The sequence below is a fragment of the Gossypium raimondii genome, chromosome 13 (genome assembly GCF_025698545.1).
Source record: "Gossypium raimondii isolate GPD5lz chromosome 13, ASM2569854v1, whole genome shotgun sequence".
NCBI classification, from domain to species: Eukaryota; Viridiplantae; Streptophyta; class Magnoliopsida; order Malvales; family Malvaceae; genus Gossypium; species Gossypium raimondii.
The window spans coordinates 18,555,648-18,580,222 of record NC_068577.1 but is presented as its reverse complement, the minus strand read 5'-3'; the positions used below and the strand labels follow the sequence as shown (position 1 = coordinate 18,580,222).

General features: G+C 34.4%; 1 long non-coding RNA gene and 1 other non-coding gene across 2 annotated transcripts; one reads left to right on the top strand and one right to left on the bottom strand.

Moving 5' to 3' along the window:
- The first annotated feature begins 1,530 nt into the window (after nt 1–1,530).
- LOC128035895 (uncharacterized) lies at nt 1,531–5,929 on the top strand. Its single transcript, XR_008192434.1, has 3 exons — nt 1,531–1,857; nt 1,979–2,340; nt 5,877–5,929. It is a non-coding gene; the product is annotated as an uncharacterized LOC128035895 (long non-coding RNA).
- Nucleotides 5,930–24,015: 18,086 nt separating this feature from the next.
- On the bottom strand, nt 24,016–24,121 carry LOC128036372 (small nucleolar RNA R71). The gene has a single exon (XR_008193169.1). It is a non-coding gene; the product is annotated as a small nucleolar RNA R71 (small nucleolar RNA).
- Nucleotides 24,122–24,575: the final 454 nt, after the last annotated feature.

The following is a 24,575-nucleotide window of genomic DNA, read 5'->3' as shown; positions in this document are numbered from 1 at the left end:
TGCGAGCGCCATATTGTGAGCAAATTATGATATTCTGAAACCGTTGGATATAATGGCTCCTTATATAGGGTTTTGCGAGCTCCTTATGGCTTGCGAACTCTATGTTTAAGTAAATGTTTTGACACTATAATATTCTGAAACCGTTGGATATAATGGCATGCCATAGGATTGTGAGTACTCACATTTATTTTTTGTATTTTGGGGGAGAGGCCGTGGGACATGTTAGGAGGAATAAGGGAATAACGAGCTAAGCTCCATTCAATGGGATATGTTGGTGTGTTTGGAGACTGCTTAGCTAAATGCTACACTTGTGGGAAATTTTAAGACTCTTCGAGTCAAAGTGAGAAGTTATAAGGAGGTTCTCTTATCCAATAGAAAAGAACATGTGAATAAGATTGTGTTTTCCAATATTTTATGTTTTACTGTTCTAAGATAACTGACAGTGAATAACTGCGAACCAAGCTTTTTGTAAATATGCAAACCCAGTTTGAAGAGCAGTAACCTTGTGAAAATTTTTATTTACCTTATGCTTTGTATGTGCTATGTGGTTTTTCTTTCTTGTATATTCATTGAGTCTGCAAGAGCTCACACACTTCTTTCTAAACATTGCACATAGTAGATCTCACGGTAGGTAACGTCGAAGCGAGTGATCCAGGCGAAGCAGAAAACAAAAAAAAGGTGGTACAAATAAACTCTGGACTTAAAGGCAGTGTGGGAATCCGCTTGGGTTTAGTGATTTCTTTCTATCTATAGACTTTGCTGATTACTCTAAGTCTTAGTTTTGTTTTATATTTTTATTTAATATCTGTTGCGAACCGATGAAACTATATATGCACACCTGAATTTTTTTTTTTGAAATAATACTCAGATTGGGCTTTATTTAAACTAGTAATAAACATATAAGTTTTAGAAACATAAAATAGAGCAAGCCCAGTAACCAGACTAGGCCAAACGGAAGACAAGCAGAAGCATAAATAAAAGGAAACCTAATCACCTAGGAAAAGAAAAAGGAAACAAAAACTGCAAAACATTAATTCAGCCGCTCCACCTGCCCAATCAGTTTCAAAAGCTATTAAACGTCGTGTCTCTTCACCTGTTTTCCTTCTTCAAGACGTTTTGAACCACCCAAGAGCTTTGAAAAGTCACTTTGATATCTGCTCTTCACCATTTCCTTCCTTCCAATTCTCCCTTTCCCCGTTTCAATCTGGTTCTCTCAGCCTTTCATTTTCTGCTTGAAATTTTGCACCATCAGGGACTCGTCTGACCAGGTAATCCCCTCTGTTTCGTTTATTCACTTCTGTTGCTAAAATATGCGCTAGGCTATTTGTTGATCTAGGGATATGCTCAAACTTGCATTCTTTAAAATAAAACGAAAGCTGATGGATGTCATGGATAAACGCACTCACCATTGATTTATCTGGGCTTTTTGCTTTGCACTTTTTTATTATTGATAAAGAGTCTCCTTCGATAATAACTGTTTCCCACTGTTTGTGAACGCCGATTTGGAGAGCTTTCCGGCACACCATTGCTTCCGCTCCAAAAGCTGAGGAGACCCTTTGATGAACCTCCGAACAAGATAAGAGAACTAAACCCTCTTTGTCTCTGGCTACAACTCCGATAGCCGCTTTATTCTGTCCTTTTTCATATGCTGCATCAAAATTGATTTTGACAAAGTTATCCTCTGGTTTTTTCCATTTTGTAACAGTAAATGGAGTTTGTCTACTATTTTGACCAACCGATTCTAACTCTGAAATGTATCTGTTAACAAATCTTCCTATGTCTTTCCCAGATTTACTCTCTTTATTATGCAGTCTGTTATTCCTATCACCCTAGATGGCCCATACAGCAACACAGAAGGTCTGACACTGAAATGCCGAGCTTTGTTTAAAAACCCAGATTAACCACTAAAGAAACCCCAACTGATTTTCTTGCATATACTTATAAAATGATAACTCTTTCCACACTGAAATTGTAACAGGGCATTCACGAAATAGGTGATCCATAGATTCAGATCCAGATCCACACCGAGGACACACTGAAAAGTTTGTTAGTCTTCTAAGAAGCATATTAACCCGAGTTGCTAGGAAATTCCAAGAGATCTTCCAAACTGTAATTTTTATTTTTGAATGAAGATCAAGAAGCCATAGCTTCCTGTAGAAGTCCTTATAGTCATCTTGTAAAGCATAAGCTCTAGGATTATTTTCAGTGTTTTGTAATAGTTTATAGGCACTCCTGACTGTGAACTCACCCGACGCTTCAGCGCTCCAGACTTGGAAATCATCGTGTGGTTTTTCTGCCAGCGGAATACTAAGAATCTTCTCGGCAACATCCTCCGGAAAGGTATACTCTATCAACTCTTGTTTTCATGTTCTACTGCTTGATTCAATTAAATCCATAACTTTACTAACATTCAAATTCGAATTTAAAGCTGGTAATTCATCTTGCGATAAACCTGGAATCCAATAATCATGATTAATCGAGATATTTGTACCTTTACCCACCCTCCAGCATAATCCCTTAGCTAAGACACCCTTAGTAGCCCAAATACTCTTCCATGTATACGAAGCATTATTCCCTAAATGGGAATCTAAAAAATCAACATTTGGAAAATACTTTGCTTTTAAAACTTTTGCAACTAGAGAATCTGGGTTATTCAAAATGCGCCACCCCTGTTTAGCTAGAAGGGAGATATTAAATTGAGCCATATTTTTGAAACCCAAACCACCCTCATCTTTAGGACGACATAGATATTTCCACTGACACCAGTGGATACCTCTTCTTCTATGTGCTTTCTGCCACCAAAACTTAGCAAATATATTTTCAAATTCCCCACAAAGAGTCTTTGGTAGTAAAAAACACGACATAGCATAGGTTGGAATAGCCTGTAACACTGATTTGATAAAGACTTCTTTACCTCCTTGGGATAATAATCTAGTACTCCACCCATCAATCCAAGTAACAATCTTCTCTTTTAACTGCTGAAAAGATTCCTTCTTGCTACGCCCAACCATGTTCGGAAGCCCCAAATATCGTTCTAAGTTTGTAGAGGTCCTAATCCCCAACTTTGTTGATACTTCTTTCTTCTTCTCATCAGATGTATTCATACTAAAAAATATTGTAGACTTATTAAAGTTAACACATTGCCTAGAACACTTTCCATATATTTCCAAAATATCCTTTAGTACCCTAGCACCCCTATCTGATACTTCGCCGAACAAAATACAATCATCAGCAAAAAGCAAGTGTGAAATTTCTGGTCCTCTTCTACTGGCTTTTGCACCTTTTAGTTTTTCGGCCACCGAAGCCATTCTCATCAAAGATGATAATCCCTCACTGCAAATCAGAAAAAGAAAAGGGCTCAAAGGGTCCCCTTGACGCAAACCTCTAGACGGTGAAAAGGTTCCTCCACTTCTTCCATTGATATTAACTGCATAAGATGTTGTGGAAACACAATTCATAACCAACCTAACTCATTCTGATGCAAAACCCATTCGTAACATTACTTTCTTCAGATATCCCCACTCAACCCTATCATAAGCTTTGCTCATATCAACTTTAACCGCCATATATCCCTTTTTCCCTCTGCGCTTCTGTCGAAAAGTATGCAAGATCTCATAAGCTAGAAGCACATTATCAGTTATTAACCTTCCCAGAACAAACGCGCTTTGAGTCGCATCAATACATCTTCCAATAACTACTTGAAGTCGGTTGGCAATTATTTTTGCGACCATTTTGTAGATCACCGAGCATAAGCTAATGGGTCTAAAGTTAACAATGCTTGAGGGATTTAGAATTTTTGGGATCAGTACAATATCCGTATGATTAAAATTACCGAAAGTAGCACCATTATTTAAGATATCCAGACAGAATTTAGATGTTTCCTCACCTACTATATGCCAGAATTTCTGAAAGAAAATAGCTGGGAAACCGTCAGGTCCTGGAGCTTTTGTAGGTCCCATTCCCTTGAGTGCTGCGTATAACTCATCTGTTGTAAAAGCTGACAATAAATCTTTATTAATATCTGTTGAAATACTTTCCTCAACTCCCGATAAGAGATATGAACAGTCCCCATCTTCTTTTGTCGTAAAGAGCTCCTGAAAATAGGAAGAAGCTACTTCATTAATCTCACTCTCTTCATTAGCCTCTCCTCCCTCTTCTTTTTCCAACCTAGATATTTAATTAATACGTCTGCGGTATGTAGCAAACCTATGAAAAAAGGCTGAGTTATTATCTCCTACTTTAAGCCAATTCGCCATTGCCCTTTGTTCCCAATAAATTTCGTCTTTGTCAATTTCCATATTCAAATGGATCTTGGTGTCAATAATTTCTGCCAGCGTATTATCATTCCTTTCTTCTCCCATTAACATATCAAACTGCTTTGTTAACTTTTTCTTTAAGCCTTCTCTTCCTTTTTTAATTGTTCTCGCCCAAACTAATAAATCTGCTTGTAGTTTTCCAAGTTTCTCTTCAAATGTACCTGCTCCTGACTCCCAAGAGTTTCTGATGGTTATTTCACACGTCTCTTCCATCAACCACCACGCCTCAAATTTAAACTTTGAATCGCCTTTGTAAATATTATCGCCATCTGTAGTAATAAGGATTGGACAATGATCCGACATTGTGTGAGAAAGATGGTTAACCCTACCTGCCAGAAAGAGGATCCTCCACTTATCATTTATCACCCCCTATCAAGTCTTTCTCTAATATTTTTTTCTGGCAAATTTCCCCTTTCCCATGTAAACCATACTCCTGAAAACCCCAAATCCTCCAACTGACAGTTTTCTAATGTCTCCCGAAATATTTGCATTCTGCTTTCTTCCCTTGGGGCGCCCCCACATTTCTCAAAAGAAAACATAATCTCATTAAAATCACCGCTTACCAGCCAAAGATAGTTCTTATCTTACCCCAACTTCATCAAAAGTTCCCATGAATTACTCTTATTATGAATATAGGGAGATCCATAGAACCCTGTAAATCTCCACTCTTCTTTGACCTTCTCCTCTTTAACCAAAACATCAATATGGGATTTAGAGAAACTCCGTAAGCTGACTATCAAGTCTCCTTTCCAAGCTAAGCATAAACCTCCTTTTGAGCCTTCAGCCTCAACATCAATTCCATTCATAAAACCGCAGCTTCGTCTAACTTTTTCCATCTTTTTCTTATCAACTTTAGTCTCCATTAAGAATACCACTTGGGGATTGTGCTACTTTAGAAAATAACGCGGTCTTCTTCCAGCTCGTGGACTCCCCAATCCACAAACATTCCAGCTTACGATTTTCATTGCATCCGGTCGGCTTGCCTGTTGGCAGCCGCCGATCTCAATAATTTTTGCACCCCTAGTTGCTTATCATTGTCTGTCATCATCACTAAAGAACCTTCATTACAAACATCTAGAATATCTTGTTTCATTCTTTTAATTCCATCTCTGTCAACACTTTCTCTAAAACAGCTTTTAAAAACTCCATCTAAGGACTTCCTCTTCCTCGTGTAGTTCTCATCTTTTATTATTGTTTCGCCAGCTTGTGTTCGTAACCCATCTGCATTCTTCTATTGGTCTAGAAATTGACTCTTTTTTTTGATAATTTTACACACCTTCTCAGTTTCCCCTAATCCTGAAGTACTATTCTGTTCTTTTAGTATCTCCCCCACTTCCTTTAATCTAAAATTTTCCTGTGAACCCCCTAACTCAGTGATTCCTTCCTCAGTACATATTGTAGCATTGGGCTTCTGACTTTCCCTTCCAGTATAAGAACTTTGCACCCCCTTCTGCTTCATCAAAAAGTTGAAACACATACTTTCTTTTCCAATTAATTTTGATTCTGCTTTTAATGCCACCGAATAAGGAGGATTTTCACTAATTTTAATTTTCCTTGCAGGTGATATCTGAGTGCAATTACTCAACCCATGCCCCATTCTTCCACAACCAAAAGCAGTAACATTGGCAGGTTTTCATACTTAAAGGGATCCATACTTTACTAACATAATCGAGAACGACAAAATACCTCTTCTAAGTGGTTTCTGGACATCCAAATTAATTCTGAGTCGACAGAATTCTTCACTAATTTCAGATCTGAGAACCCCACCAAAAGTCCCACCAATCGCATGCAATAGATCTTTCTTGTCGATCTCGGGGAAACACGTTTCAATTTTTATCCAAAAAGGGGATGAAATAAGCCTGATCTGGTCCCTCTCCACCGCTTGGCATAATCTGTCGAATAAAATTAAGCTTTTCCGAAAAAGCCAAGGTCTTCCTTCCAAAATCAGTTCTAGATCGTCTTCCATCTCAAAAATTATTAAGAATAAATTTTGACCAGCCACCTGTATTTCAAACTTTTTCCTTGTTTTCCATATGCCTTTCATATGAGCCCTAAAGTTGTCTGTGTTATACAGCTTTTCTGTCCAAACCGTACATATCAATGTAGGTTTAGAACTTGGAACCACCATCGAGCCTTTGACAGATAACTGAACTAGTTCTTCAGCAAGAAGAGAGATCTCATCCCTCCTCTCTCGGTCGTCACCACCGCTTGCATCCATTCCAAGCCGCAGCAGTTACTGCTATCTCTAGGACTCCTTAGCAAAGCACTCTTGGGAGTAGAGAGAGTTTAAGGGTTTTCCTACGCCTCATGCACACTTGAATTTTTAAGTATACGAATATAGTTCAAAACTTTGCTTAATGTTTTATTAATTCACAAATACATACTTAAGTATTTAATCTTTAACAGAATGTTCACATAAGCAAAACATGTAATGAGTCAAACTTACTAACTTATATAGAGTTTTCCAAAGTCGTTGTGAAGAGACAAGGTTATCGAACTGTGCAAAGTGCGAAACCTAACAATTGGCAAAGTGGTACTTGTGAACCATTAATAATTTTTGATACATGAAATTAGGTGAGACCTTACGAGACATGTTCACAGAATCTAAAAACATAAGGGTCGTTCGCGAAGACCTACCTTTTTTAAGTAAACTTACCCCATGAAAGACTTAAAATGTGTGAGCTAAGCAAGGGTGCGAACCCCAATGTCAGATAGTTGAACTGCTGTGTTTCGTGAGGTATATTGTGTTGCAAAATATTGGGTTCACATGTTTTTCAGGGAAAAAGTAGTTGTTGCAAAATAGTGGGTTCACATGTTTTTCAGGGAAAAAGTAGTTAAGTTCTTGCAAGCGATGTAGGTTCACATGTTACTGCTTTGCGTACCATGAAGCAAGCGATGTGAGTTCACGAGCTTGTGATTTCTTAAATCTAAACATGCTTTATGTTTTAACTTATTGTGTGATTGAGTTTAAGTTGGATTTAAACGAAGAGTCATTTAGATGGTTAATTTGATGTTCCATAGCTCGAGTTCGATGACTGGACTGAATATGGGGTGTTACATGTATTGGTGGAGAGGTTTGTATCAAGAGGAATGAATGGGAGTTTGGCAGTGAGTTATGATTCCAAGCATACTTAGGAACAAATGGGAATGATTATTTATGTTCAACGTAAATCCCCTGCCACTGATGAGTGCCCCCATCATTACACCTTAAATAACATAATGCCACGTTTTCCCTTTTCTATTTTTTCCTTTTTTTAATGAATGAATGTCACGTTGTTTTAGTTGTAAAGTATTTTTGTTTTATAAAAATGTTTTTTTGTCAATTCATTTTCCAAATTTTATATTAATTGGTAAAAGAATTCAAATTTTAATATTAAATTAGAAATGAAAATGAAATAAATCATAATACTTTTTATAATTTATACAAAATAAAAATAAAAGTAGTTGAAGATTGCCTCGTACCAATAAGTTGAGTTTTGACAAATTAATTTTCAATTAAATTTAAAATATTAAACCAAACAATTAATTTTTATAAATTAAGTTTTTATATTTATTCTTTTTATATATAAGTTACATAATAAATATAATTAATCTTGAAAGAGTTAAATCTATTTGGTTAAAAAATTACATTTAAAAATACTTATTCAAGAATTGATTTATTAATCCAAATTCAAAGGTTCGTCAAAATTTGAGAGGATAGAGCAAAAATGTCATGATCGAAAAATATATTTGAACAAAAAAGATTAGGCCCGTTTGGTTTTTATATTCAAAACCCGAAGTTGACCTAACATATTTTCATGTTTATAATGTATTATTTTTCCTTTTGCTTATATCATATAAAATTTAAATATATTATATTATAATTTAAATATAAAAATATTTATGTTTAGATATTTAATAGAAGAAAAATATAATAGTAGTAAAATATAATTAACTAATATTAAATAAAATTAATCATTCTTAAAAATAAAAAAATGGACAAACCTAAACGAACTTGATTTAATAATTTACAACTATGAGTGAATTTTTGTAAAATTTGAAGCTTTAATTTCGAGTTAGGCTAGAATTGAACAACTATATATGATATTGACATCTTACATAGGCTTGACTTGAATCTGACTCAACTCAATTCATGAACACTTCTCGATTTAAAGAAAGTCTCAACCTATAAACTTTATTTTTTAAAATTTATTTTTTCGATTCAATATTTTTTGCCATCAATAAAAACAATTAAAGTATATATTAGTGGAAAAAATATTGAATTTGAAAAATAGTTTTTTTTTTAAAGATAAGGTTCCTTTGATGATTTGTTTTAAATTTTGAGATGTTCATGAATTGAGTCAAGTCACATTCAGGTCAGGCCGATGCTTAGTGTCGGCATGACCTAGGATATAAGCTTCAATATTTTCTCAAACTCACCTAAATTATGTCTGGTCATAATATTTTTACTGAAACTGTCTCAAATTTTGTACTGATTTTCGAGCTTGTGGAACTGTGAATTAAGATGTGATATTGTAACATGTGGAATATGCTTGTGATGGCTATTGTGAAAGTGTTAATTTTGGGCATGTTGTACATGCTAATGGTAGGTAAAATGTGTGATTAATGGCAAATATTTTGGCCTTGTGATTTTTGAGACCATTGGATATAGTTGACATGTCATAGGATTTGTGAGTACTCAACATTGTGTTGTGTTTTTGGGGCATTAAGGCCCGGGACAGATTTGGAGGGATAAGGGAATGTGAGCTTGACTCCATTTAATGGGATATGTTGGTGTCTTGGAGAGTGCTATGCTACGCTTTTGGGATATGTTTGACTTATTGAGTCAATGGTGTGTTGGAGATCTGTGTATCCAATGTATGGTGATAAGAGCCAACTTTTATGTTCCATAGCCTCAAGTGTCAAATTATCGATTAATTGTGATTTTATAGAATGTGATATTATGATATGTTATGTATGCATAAACATGTGAATAATAATCTAAATGAGTTGATTGATACTACATGAATATGTTAGTATGTTCTTATAATAAATTGCGTCTGTAGTTGAGCTTTGATCATTTTCATTTAACCTGTGAATGCATGTCTATTTGTTGGTTATTTTGATCATTCACTGATCTTACAGTCAGTTAGCATTGCGGTGTAAGTGGTGCAGAAATTTCCAAGGGAGTGATCTAAGTAGATTTGTTGCATGAATATTTCCATGAAGTTTTGGATGATTACTTGGATTTGTTACTCATAGAATTTATAGACGTTTGACATTAATTTATTGGTATTGCCTAGCTTAAACTATTGATGATGCTTGAGTTGTAGTTCCAGTTATTTTTTATGCTAAAATTTGAGTTTTAAATGCATGATGAGTTGATATATGTATGGTTGTGTTAAATGCTCTATTTTTGTGATATTTTTGTTGTTTTGTGCAGAGGTATCGATAATCGAGTATTTAATATCGATACCTCTATGATATTTCGAATGTGAAGGAAGTCAATAGTTCATTTTGGTATCGATACCATTTCTCGAGTATCGATACTTAGGGTAATAATACTGATACTTTTGGATTGGTATAAATAGTTTGTTGGTTTTAATTTTTGCAGGAAAACAAAATTCTAAAATGGTACCGGTTTTCTAAACGGTATCGATACCATCTATGAGAAACATCGATATCATCGAATCAGTATCGATACCTATGTGATCTTTAAGCATGCTTTTAGCTTGTGTTAAGGTTGAATATTGTATGTTTCAATGAATTCTAACTTTATCTAGGGGAGATTAGACTTAAAACTTATATAGTTATTCAATAATGATGTTAATTGCATGTCAATGAGATGTTTTATGCTGTGTTAATAATGAGACGGTGATGTAGCGTCCTGTTACTCGAACTCGGCGACCGGGCCGGTATAAGGTGTTACATTCTGTCCTTCATGCTTTGCATACATAGCGAAACTGTGATAAGAAAATATTAGGTCATTTATTGTCTAAGTTCAAATTGATGATAAGTAGCATTGTAATAACGTTTACATTGCAAGAAAGATAACTTACTTTAGTAGATAATCTAAGCGAGTTCTTAATCCCGTAAAAGAATCAAATTGAGCATCTGATTCAAATGCTTCGAAGGATTATTATGTTGCCTACAATTTCAATTGGGGAGATGACTAGTCTTGGCTACCATAGCAGTTGACTCCATAGGTAGACATAGATGTATTCATTGGAAAAATGATATATTGGATTGGACCCAAGATGAATTAATTCCAAATCCGCCTGTGAATTAATTCACTTGTGATGTTTATGGTGTGATTTACCTAAGTCTTGAGTTATCCATTGACCATGCGTATGTAACTCATGTGATTTGATATAAGTGGAGGCTTATGCTCTAAAGATGATTGAGCCCGTAGCTGGTATGTTGGGTACATGAATTGTGTATGACATGAATTTACTAGAAACAATGGAATTCATAGGTCTATTAAATATTTAACAATACCCTCTCATTGACATTGTGTGGATAGATAAATATGGAATGTTACCACAGGTTACTTGTTCTCAAACAAGCAATTTATCACAGTCATTTGTTGATAGTGATCATATTAATCATTAAGAAGACACAATAATGAGAATGAGATAAAATAGGATTTTATTGAGTGAACAGATTTAACTCAAAGAAATAAAGGGTATCATATGAGGGTAACACACATATGACGAGGTCATTGGACAAAACAGCTGGATGAATTGCTTTCGTAAAGAGTATACAATAATGAGTTTTCAATCATTGTACTTCTTGTGGATTGACTCCAAAATTAAGTAAATTTCGAATTATCGGGACGATGCTTTTGGACATAATTGCAATTACTCAAGCCTAATTGTATATGTCTGATTGGTCCCTCTGTTAGCTCAACAAAAGCTCGATCGGACTGCATTTGAATCAAAAGAAAATTCTATGACTTTGGAAATAATTTAATTGAATCGATATTTGATGCGAAAATTAAACTTGAAAATAGGCCCAATGGGTAATTGAACTTGAAAATTGGATCTAAAATCGAAAATTGGCTTGGAGAACCCAAAACTGAGATCGAGACCCAAAAACTGGTCGAATTTGGCTTGGTATGTTAAATTAGGCTGATGGTCTAACCGATGGGTAAACTAAACCGGTTAAATCATCATTGGCTAGAATTGAACCGGCAACAGCTGAACTGGCTCAGCGTTTCAAGGGCGATGGCGGCATTCTAGTGGTCGATGGTGGTCCTTAAACGATTGATTAGTGGAGGAGGAATCACACTTTTACTAGGACTTTACCGGATAATTTGATTTCAGATTAACTATTCCAAAAATAATATTAGTTTAATAGGTTTAATATTAAATTAAATTGAATACTTATCTTAATAGTATTTTATTATTTAATATTAAATTGAATTATCTTAATATAATATTAAATTTAATATTTATCTTCTAGATACATAATGTATTAATTTAATAGATTTAATATTAAATTTAATCTAATATTTATCTTGATAAGTATTATATTAATTTAATATTAAATTGATTAAGTTTAATCACAGTTGAACTTTCTAAACTCTCCTATGTAAAGATAGTCATGGGTCATTATTTTACAATTTTGAATTTAAGAGAAAGTTGTAGAGAGAAAATTCTCTAAAGAAATTATTTTAAAAAATTTCTAGAAATATTTTTCTTATTTACAACTTGGCCCAAAAGTTTAAAAAAATTACGAAATTATCTCATTGGTAATTTTGTGGAAAATTTTCTGATTCAGAGTGAGCTCACACTCGACAAATGTGAGCTTGAGGATAACAGAGAAGATTACTCGTTTGAAGCGTTCATCCTAGACGAATCGAGCAGATACAATTTTGATTAAGTGTTTATTACTTTAGAATAGAGGTGTTCATGGTAGGCTGCCAGGCCTGAAAAAAATTGACTACTGGTCCTAGGCAGCCTGCCCCTATTGAAATATGGGCCTAGAATTTTGCCCAGGCTGCCAGGGAAAATTCATAAAGGGCCTTGCCCGCCTTTTTAAATAAATACCAAAAATTTATTTTAAAAATTAAAATAAAAATTAAAAAAGTATTTTAAAATATTTTAAAATTTAAAAATTAAAAAAGTATTTTAAAAAAATTTTAAAATTAAAAAAATTAAAAAAATTATTTTAAAAGTATTTTAAAGTTAAAAAATAAAAAATAAAAATATTTATTATTCGGGCCCGGGCCAAAAAAGTTGTGCCCGAGGCCCAGCCCATTGTTTAATCGGGCCTCGTTTTTTTGCCCAAGCCCATATTTCGGGCCTATATTTTTACCCAAACCCTCCCATATTTCGGGCGGGCCGTCGGGCCGGGCCGGGCCGCCCGGCCCATGAACACCTCTACTTTAGAAGTCACAACCAAGTTCTAGTTTTGGAAAAAAAATTTTAAAACTTTGTTTTTTCCTTAAACTTATTTTCCGCTGCATTTTCCAAACCCGTTTTTTTCTAATAGATAATCCTTGCGAACTCCCGCCATAAGAGGGTCCTTGCCAAAACTTCTCTGTTTTAGGTAGCCTTTGTACTCATTGATTCATAAGATTAAAATATGCCTAATTGTCTCGCTTTATCACACCCAAATGTTGATTTACTCGCCAAATACTGGCGAACTCATAATAGCGAATACTTAAATGCTTTGAAGAAAAATACCCATTCCTTTCACATATGCTGGGTTTAATTCGGTTATGCATGTTCGTCTTACCTTCTCATTTTGGCAGATCCTCTTAATATCACGCTTGCCCACGTTCCCAAGCGCGCTACGATTATCTTCTGTCAAACTTCTCACCGTGTGCATCGTGCAATGATTTCCCTTTACATACCTTGGCAGGCTCCCTTATTTACGACCCTAGCAGACTCTATTTCACCATAAGGTGTACCTATTCGCCATTGGATCATGCCATTACTAACTATGAACTTTTGATTCCAAGAATCATTAAATCTCTTTCGAGGTGTTGCCTCGGAGGACCTATATATTGTTTACACGGTGTCGCCCTATAAGACCAGTAGATAACTGTTGTCATAGTATCACCCCAAAGAACCATTAGATAACCGTCGTCACGGTGTCACCCCAAAGGACCATTAGATAACAGTCGTCACGGTGTCGCCCTGGAGGACCAGTAGATATTCAATTCCACGATGCCGCCAAAATCCCTTGCATTCCCTTTTTAATCCACCCATCCCTCCATTACACCAATTTCCTATATTCACTCTCCCGTCAAAGTAACTCCCTCCGTACTTCATATTTAATATAAACATGAATTTCATGCAAATCAAGGTACTTAATACCATAACATACAATACACTAATTATCAATACATCAATTCATAACCATTTGACATCTAGTAATCATACTTACAAGTGTACACATACTTACATAGGGTTATGCATTCACAACATACTTATTCATCAAATTCAGACACGACCATGAATTTAAACAAACATAGAACAACCACAGATGCAGATTATACAAGTAGTACAACCTCAACAATCACCCAAAGGTAGAGTATAGAAACTCACCTTAAATCATTGATCCTCATTAACTTAGCTTGCCCAAATGCCAGTGCCTCATTTGTCCTGGCAGCAACTAAGCACAACAACCCATATTCTAGTCAAACCAAAGTGTTTAACTTTAAAACCCAAAATTCAATTATCTTATAATTTTTTTTGACAGTTTCAGAAGTCCTTACTCCTTTTTCTCAAACCATTAATATAAAAAGATAGGAAGACTTACTAATTCTTAAAATTCTCTACTTCTAGAATTCAAATCTCATAATCACAGCTCCATGCAATGCTCTTCTTAACTTCCTATTCTTCTGAGCAAACGAAGAAGATGATGCAGATGAGATGAAAATTGTAAATAGAATTGAAAAGAATTCCTTTGCAGGAATATCCCTTCCTACATAAAAATATTTCCATTTGCATTGTCTCCATGGTCCAAAACAGCCATCCGTCGCTAATCATTCTGTCTCCCACTAAGGAACCAGTCGGTTACAACTTAACCAAACCAAGATTGGAACTCAACCATTCACTAATCAGTCACAAAAATTTCCCAAGTTTTCTAGTAGAGCTTGCCATCTTACCATTTTGTTCAATTAACTCCCAACTTTCATTTAAATTTAAGACTTTTTGTAAAAACCATGAAGAAAATCAAGTAAACTTTCCTTCAAATCAAGGAAACTGTCCACCTAAATGAGAGAAAATCAATGGGGTGACGCAAAAAATAGAAGGATTTAAAGGGGCTCAAACTAGTAATAATATGGGTCATATGCTTGAGGGAAAACGTATCACCAAACAACACAAAAAGTTAGAGAGCAATACTCAAAGCTAAGAGTAGAAAATTAGAAAAAAAATGAGAGCATTAGTGTTCAGAGTGACGCAAATGAGAAGAGAGAAGGCAAAACGAGAGTAGTGCCACGGTGAAGCACCTTGGGAGCAACTTTACAGTTTTCCTTACTTTTGTCTATTACATTGTTATGTGTTGATAACATGATTCCAACTTATTTCTTTGCTTTCAGTTTAATTATTATGACTTAATTTTTTTGATGCTAGAATAATCTCATTCCTTAAGTTTTAGATATTAATGCTTTGCTGAATATGTTTTGTGTATTTGGTTGTTTACTCATTCAAGTATTATCATGATCACACTTTCTAATGCATCAATAATGTCACACCCGGTCCTCATTAAGGGCCTGAATTTAAATAAGAGACGGGGAAAAATTAAATAAAAACAGAAGTTGGCGAGCTCTATTGGGAAAATTTGGAGAATTTGTGACTATTGGGCAATTAGTGATTTGGTTAAGATGGAACTAGCTAGTTCCATAGTGGGAGGCAAAATGATTGTCGATGGATGGCTATTTGAGCCATGAAGACCGTGTTAGAGGAGCTATAAATTTGGGTGAGAAGGGATATTCCTACAAAAAGGAATTCTTCTCAATTCTGTTTGCAAATTTCTTCTCCTCTAACTTGTCTTCTTCGGTTGTTCCGAAGAAGAGAAAAATTTGGGAGAGCACATCATGGAGCAGTAGTCATGAGATTTGAAGTTTGGAAGTAGAGAATTTAAGGAACTGATAAGCTTTTCTATCCTTCTATACTCGTGGAATTAAAGGATGAATTATAGTAAGGATTTCTTAACAAGTTTCAGTATAAAAGGGTTTCAGGTTTTAAGGTTAAAGTGCCTTTGGTTTAGCTGATATATGGTTGTCATGCTTAGTTTCCAGTACGATGGAAGCTCTGGCACTTGGAAAGGCTAAGTTGAAAAGTATGAAGAAGTTCATGTGAGTTTCTATGCTTAGCCGTGAGTGTTTGTTGATATTGCACTATTTGAATGGTCTGTGTTTGAGTTGTTTTGAGTCTGTCTAAATCTATTGTTGTGTATGGACATGGAAAATGAACATACTGAGTATGAATCATGGCACATAAGTATTTATGTTGATTATTATATGAATATGATTTGACTAAGTTATCAATGGCGTACTATATGACACAGAAAGAAGTGTAAGAACTTAGTGATATGCATGTTTATTTTATGCGGAATAAGGAGGGAGTTACTATGATGGCTTAGTTGAAGATAGGAAAATTTGGTGTAATAAACGAATCGGCGGACTGATGGGGATCCAAGGGAGTTTGAGAGGCATCATGAAATAGTATTTACTAGCTCACTAGAGCAACACTGTGACGACAGTCTATTGACTCTATGTAGCGACACTATGACGATGGTAAGGTCTTTTAGGGTGACATCTCAAATGAGGTTCAACATGTAAGACCATAGCTCGGTTATGGCAACCAATAAAGTCTACCAGGACATTAAACACGGGGTTACAAAGTGTAAGAACATAGCCCGACTATGGCAACCAATAGAGTCCGCCAGGACGTTAAACATTGGGTTACAAGGTGTAAGACCATAGCTCAGCTATGACAATAGATAAATGTCTTCCAAGACAATAAACTAGGAATGTTTTTAGAACATTGAACGAAAATTCACTAAATGAATTGCGCGGCATGTAGTATGATAGAATGATCGTGGCGCATATGAGGATGTGAGGAAATGGGATAAGAAGAGAATCTCCCAAATTACGACAGTAAGAGGAATTAGAATAATCAGTTTTAACGTGGAAGATGTAATGGAAGGGATACTTTTCTCCAAGGTATTTAAGTATCAGCTAGTATGTGTTTGCCATTGTGTGGCGAGAAAACCAATATTAGAATCTAATCCTAAGGGTTTGCGGGTAAAGAAATAGTTAGAAACGAATAATTTTGCCAATGATCACTTCAAGGCGAGACTTTGCCCAAATGGTCCGATTTGCAACTTCTGCCAGAGAGCCATAGAGAAAAAATATGTCCAGATAGGACTATATAGAGCGGGACAGTCCATAGGATCTATCATATGAGGGAGCCCATTGAGGAGTACCTTGGGTGGAAAGTCCCCTGAAAACTAGTAGAAGAATAGGAAGTCCATCAGGGCTATATAGCACGGGGAAGACAATATAGGACTATTGACCTGACGTCAAATGTAGTAGTTATTTTAGGCATTTTCGCACTTAACGAGCTTGTTTTCTTGGCATTTTATAATTAAGTATTGTATATTCAGCATTAGTAGGGTAGGAACTAAAAGATAATAAACAAGTGTTTTTATGCATTTTATGCTATTTTGATGACCCGTAAAGTCGAGTCAGGCCTCACAAGTGACGAATGAGCTAATTAAGTGTGTAGGATACCAATGTAGCTCTAAGAGTACAAGGAAGGATGATCAGGCCGTGAGATAAGAAAGCTCAATAAGCCAACAAAGCTGTCAAAGGCTAGGAACGCACTTGATGTCATGACAAGGAGCTTTCTCTCGTCACAATGATACGATGAAGAAATGGGAAGAATGGCATGGTGGCGACATCGTGTCGAGGAACATTCCCATGTCACGACGACATGATGATGGTAGGCCAAAATATGGTTGATTCCTTGGACGACTTGGGAAATTTCCTTATTTGGACCTTAACTTTTAGTAGAATATCTTATTCATTGATATCTAAGTGTATCTTGGATTGAGTAGTCACCGTAACACCCTATACCTAGCCCGGTTGTCGAGCCCAAGTAATAAGACGCACACCACCGTCTCATCATCAACAAAGCATAAAACATCTTATTGACATGTGATTAACATCATAATCGAATAACTATATGAGGTTTAAGTCTAATCTCCCCTAGACGAAGTTAGAGTTCGCTTAAACATACAATAATCGACCTTAACACAACTTAAATGCATGCTTAAATCCCATTTAACATAAATGTCTAAAAGATCACATAGGTATCCATACTCAATCAATGGTATCAATATTTTTCATAGATGGTATCGCTAACACTCAGAATATCGATACTAAATAAGTATTTTATTTTCTTGCAAAATTTAAAACTAGCAAACTATCGATACAAATAAAAAAGTATTAGTATTATTACCTCGAGTATCGATACTCGAGATATGGTATCGATACTAGTAGCCGAATATCGATACCTCTGCACAAAACAAAAAAAAATAACACCAAAACAAGGCATTTAACACAAACACACTTATACCCATTCAACATGCATCATAACTTCAAAGTTCAACATCAAAATTATCCGAAATTACAACTAAAAAAATCATCAATATTTTAAGCGAAGCAATACCAATAAAACAATGTCAAACATCTACAAATTCTATGAGTAAAAAATCCAAGTAATAATCCAAAACATCAAGGCAATATTCATGCAATGAATCTACCACATTGCCTTATTCCCACAGTTTAAATAGTAGTTATAAATCACCTACTCAAATCTTAAATCTACTTGGATCACTCCCTTTGAAATTTTCGCACTACTCAGACCACAACGCTAACTGTCTGTAAAGGTTTACAAAGAGTGGGTGAGCTTAAACAAGCTTAGTGAATGTTTAAATAACCACAAAGTATACACAATATCAAAGGTTAAACAAGAGCATACTACAACACGGTCACAACCATATTCTAACCAAGTCACGATAACATATTCACGCTTCATTAAATCATAAAAATAGTATATACTCTCATGTAAAACTACACTCAACTTGTATAGAAATAGTTCATTTTACAATAATTCATCAAAACTAAACATCGTATACATGCTTTAATAACTCACAAGTCGAGCTTATATATTCACATGCATTCACAAGTTAAATGAAAACGAACCAAACCACAATTACATACATAATTTACCATAAGAACATACTAACATTTTCATGAAACTTAAATAAACTCATTTAGCATATTATTTACATGTTTAAGCATCCATCTCACATCGTATTATCACAATAAATAAGATCACATTTAAACAATAATTTTGCATTTAAGGCTATGAAACATAAAAGTGGACTCTACCACCATACATTAGATACACGGATCTCCAACACACCAAATGACTCTTTGAGTCGAACATATCCCAAAAGTGTAGCACATAGCTAACACTCTCCAACACACCAACATATTGGTGAATGGAGCTTAGCTCACATTCCCTTATCTCTCTAAGTTGTCCTGGGCCTTAATGCCCAAATAACAAAACACAAGGGTGAGTACTCACAATCCTATGGCATGCCAACTATATCTAACGGTTTCAAGAGATCACAAGGCCAAAATATCCAAAATTACACATTTTTAATTACTAATTTAATGCACATCATCTCTTTTTATATTCATCAATTTACATTACAAACTTGTATACAATGCATGCTTATTGCATTCACATTTAATTTCACTTTAAGTGCCACAATAATGCTTATTGAGCCATCACATATCCAACCACATATATCACATACAAGTATTCTCTCATATTAAAATAAGTACATCATATAGCACATACAAGTATTCTCACATATTAAAATAAGTACATCATATATCACATACAAGTATTCTCACATATTACCTATCATAATAATATCACATTCCACAATTCAACACATATATACTTACCAAAAATCTACTCGCTTTTGCTACATATTTGTATTATTAGCATATCATTATCACTTCCATTTGGCATGGATATCATGCCCACAACACAACACAATTCACAATAGTCATCACACATGTCTCATATCACAATATCGTATCATAATAATCAAACCACAATTATTCACATAATCACATAATTTGCCAAAATAAAATAAGGGAAATGGAAAGCTTACAGTCGGAACTTAGGATAGGGGTTTAGGTTATTCCTAAGCTCCCAATTAACATTATGAATCGTGTCTACAAGTAACGATTCCAAACACTCACTGCTCACATTTTTGCCTAATCGTTGAAAGTTTAAATTAGCTTTTCCTTGCCTTTATCTTTACTCGTTGAAGGTCCTAACGATTCTGAAGCTTCAACAAGGTAAATCACACAACATAATAAAAAATAAGCCAAATACTCACTTCAAACAATCAAAACACAAGCCTAAGCTAAATTCTCATGTAATCGAAACCTTCAGCTTAGCAAACTTGAATTTCAAATATCTTAATCTTTATTCATTCCCATTGCCTATAATTGATTCCAATCATCTAATTTTTCACCTTTGACTGATTCTCAACCTTTAAACTATACAAAACTATACAGATTTATGTTTCCAAAATTTTGACAGAACATAAACATTTTTCATGAAAACTCATTAAAAACTTTGATTTTATACAAAATCTTGAATTTCACCATTAATGACCTAAATTTCGGCATTTATTCAAAACTTTTAGTTCAATTGATAAAAACACAACCTAAAAGGCTAGATATCATTAAAAACTAATAGGAAAATGAAACATTACCTTTGGTTGAGCTAAAACGAGCATTTGATTAAAAATACGAAAAAATTCACTTGAAGAAAAATCAATGGATTTAATGGTGTTTTTGGTGTCTTTCTTTGAATTCAAAGGGGTTTTTACGCTTGAAGGATAATAGAAAACAAGAGGTTCAAGTAATAGACACAAAAAAATTGAAGGATAAAATTTTTGGGTTTTCTTCTCTAATGGACGGAACAAAGAAAAAAGATGAAGGGGTTTCTGTCTTTCTTTTTTTTCATTCATGTCAAAAGTAAGTTTAAAAGGGGGGAACTGGTTTGACTTTAAAACTTGGTTTATTTTCTTTGAAACTACTCTTAATTTAACCCTTTTTACAAAACAGTTCTCTTTTCAAAATTGAAGTTCTTTCCTACCTTATTTTAAAAAATTGATTTGATTTTTAAAAAGCTATAGTCGAAAATAATTTCGGGTTACCATAATTCAAAATTTATGAACCCATTTCAAGCCAAAATTTCTAATTTACCCTCGAAAGTTCTAGACACAATTTCGGGGTGTGACAGTCACTAAGTAGGTCGGTGCTTATATAAGCAACCTTACGGTCACCGAAACTGGAAGTAGTTTTAGGCAAACAATTTTCCTATTCAATTTTATTTTCTTTTTATGTTCGTGTAGTCAAAAATTTTCCATTTCGATGTGAAGACAATTGCGAGCAGAGATTGCTAAGGCACTGCACTTCAATATGTTTATGAGCTTTCTCCTATCTCATATTCTTTTATTTATATTTTCATTTTTCTAATCAATTAGCATTTGTATGAATAATTTAATAACTTCTTGTGCTTATTTTATATCTTGCATGTCCCGATTACTAAACTAATTTATTTGTTAAGTAATTATTTATCCGAAATTGGTTGTTTATTCAAGTGTACTTAGTATATTAGGGAGTGACGCCTTGATAGAATATTGTGACAGGTGAGACCAGAAGGGTATCTTGTTGTGTATAACTTGTGCCAAACGGTGAGACCAAAAGGGTATCCGTATGCCTAGGAAGAGTGACTTAGGAGATAATCCTTAGTGAGGATAAATCGAGAGGGTAGTCATAGCTAAAGGTAATAAATAACTCAATTTAGGATAATTAATTATTTAATTGTATAATTAGGGATTTAATCAATCAGAGGCTAGAGACTCTCATTGTCGACACTAGGAATAGGAAAGTCCTTTAGGTTAGTTTAGGTTTAATAATTTAATTAGTTTAATTAATAGTTTAATTTGGATTAACACTACTAATTTGTGACTCGACTAGATTAGTAATTATTTTCTGTAATTAATTTATTAATAGTTTCTCCAATCTACAATCCCATGGGTACGATCCTCAAAATATTTACCAATGTTTCATTGTAAAATTTACTATATTACAATTTGACATGTACGCTTGCAGACATCGCCGATTTAATTTAATATATTTTTGGTGTGATATTTATACTATAAATGGTAACACATTTATAGGCGGTCAACTACCAAAGTTGGAGATCACCGAGGGATACCTAAATTGGAGATAGTCTACTAGGAACTATTTATTAATTGGAGAATCTTAAAGCATCAGACTAACATGAAGAGTATTTTGGGGTTACATTGCGGGTACAAGTTAGCCAAGAAAAATGAGTGTTGATTCAGTCAACCAAGTATCATATCCAAGTCAACAAAAGAGGATATTAGAAAAGGACCTTATTCGGGAAAGGAACCAAGCATAGGCTAGGTTGAGAAACATATTTTAGCCAAAATAGTACGAAAAATCCATATGGAGTTTAGTGTAGATTAAGGGATCAAGGAAGGGATTCACAGTTATGGCAAAGTCTCGATTAAAACGCCAATAGATGTCACCAATCTGTGTTGGGAAATATGGGCATCAGTGATGAGACATATCATGAAGAGTATAAGGAAAGTCCGGAATAACGATAAAAATGGTCAAAACCCATAAGAAAGTATTGTTTGATAGAACATAATTATGACTAGTGGTTATGACCACCGACAATTAACTCAGAAAAAACAAGGCATTGACTGCACCAATAAAATTTACAAATTTTCCTACGAAATTCAAGTAGTTTTGCATTTGCACATAAAATCTCTTTTTCCCATATTTTAAAAAGTCTTCTATGAATATCAATGTATAGGAGGTCTCAATAATTTCTTCCAAACTTATAAATTTTACTTCTTGTATGCATGGTAATTGAAGACTCGGGGATCGAGTGGAGGGATCAAGCCAGACACCACTAGATTCAAGTGACGGGTGTGGTAGCTATTTCATGTATATAGAGGGGCGTCCTTAGAGGCCATTCCTCGGGGATTAATTGAGTTTATTATAATAAAATATTAAGTTTTAGGTTATTATAAATAATTATTCTTATTTAAATGAAGTAGGATGTTTATAGGGATTGAAAACTTGTATAAGATAAAATATAATTAGGATTTAAACCTTGAAGCTGTTGTTATCTTTGGACTTAAGTAAATGCTGATGGGTAGTAATGTATGTACCACCTAATACATATTAAGGCGATAAGTAATCGGGTAGAACTTTTTTAACTCGAGTTTCTTGGTACCCAGACTTGGTGATTGGGTTGGGTATAGGGTGTTACAAATAACATGGGTAAGTTTATGAATTAATTTGTTGATTTGAAAAGATGATAATTAATGGACACACTACTTGAATGGTGCATGCTTGATTTCTTAATATACAGGTTAGTAATAATATCGAGAAATGTTGTTACCTTGCATAACCTCCAAGTATGATGTTTGAATATGTTACCTTAAAGTTAATCAGACATAGACATGCGTAAAAGAAACTAAAAGGTTAAACATTCACGATCTGCCTAAAGCTTGTAGATTTTGGGTTAGTAAATCACCAATTTGCCACGGGATCACCGTAACATTCTTTGGCATTGTTTTTAATAATTCTAAGTTAAGGGAAAGTAATTATTCTAGTACTTCATGCCATTATGATTAAAACTTGTGTTAGTATTTGCTTCTTTTTCATTATGTGTTGACATTTTAAATTACCTTGCATACTTAGTTAATTTTAATTAGAATATGTAGTTAACTCATTTCACTCTTAGTTTTCTTCACCAACAACTTGCCAATTGTTAATTTCACAACTATTGCCTTACATACAGTCCCTGTGGAGATGATACTCTTCACTCACTACTTTAATACTTATTGATGATTGTGTACACTTGCATAGTATTCAATAATCTCGTGACAAGTTTTTGGAACCATTGACGGGGACTATTTAGCCATTGTTTGTGAAGTTAATTACCTTGAATTTTTTTTAATTTATGTTATTCTTACTTTAGTTTTTTGTGAATCTTTAGGTACCAACTATTTATGAACATAGACTGAATTATTAATTTACTTCCAGTTGATCTTGAAATTGGATAACCTAAAAAGAGAATAGAACAAATTGCTTAAAGACAAATTGTAGAAATGAATCCTACACAACAAGATCAGAGAGATGAAGTTGCTAAAGCTTAAAATCCGATCATTGTTGTTGAAAGAGCTTTGTCATTCATCAATATGTTATGTCATTTTTCCATTAACTTAATTAGGGTATTGTGAGACCCAAAATTGAGGTAGCACAATTCAAATTGAAGCTAATAATGTTCCAAATGTTACAAACAATAGGCCAATTTAGTGAAATGCCTACTAAATATCCACACTTTCATCTTCATTTATCCATGCAGGTGAGCGGCACTTTCAAATTGGCTGAAGTGACTGAATATGCTTTATGATTAATTTTTTTTCCATACTCATTGAGAGATAGAGCAGGAGCATGGTTGAATTCCTTACCACCTGAGTCCATAACCACATGGCAAGAATTGGTTTAGCGATTCTTGCTGAAATATTTTCCTCTCATTAAAAATGCCCCAACTTTAGAATGAGATCACCACATTCCAGCAACTTGATGACAAATCTCTATATGAGGCATAGGAGAGATTCAATGAGTTATTATGAAAATGTCCTTATCATGGTATTTCACATTGTACTCAGTTGGAGACCTTATACAATGGTCTCAATGCTTTAGCTAATGGAGCCCTACTTTTGAAATCATACAATGAGGCATACGAAATTCTTGAAAGGATTTCTAGCAAAAATTATAAGTGCCCAACCAATTGAACAGCCACGAGAAGAAAAGTGGTAGGAGTACAAGAAGTTGATGCAGTTATTTCGTTGGCAACGCATGTATCTTTTATATCTTCTATGCTTAAAAATATGACTGTAAATGGTTTCAATTCTAACATGAAAGGTCACCAGCCAAATCAATTTGAAAATATCTCTTGTGTTTATTGTGGGGATGGCCATATTTTTTAGAATTGATCATCAAATCTAGAGTCAATTTATTATATGGGGAATCAAAAAAGGTGTGGTCCGTAGTTGAATTTTTACAATCCTACATGGCGGAATCATCCAAATTTTTCATGGGGCAAT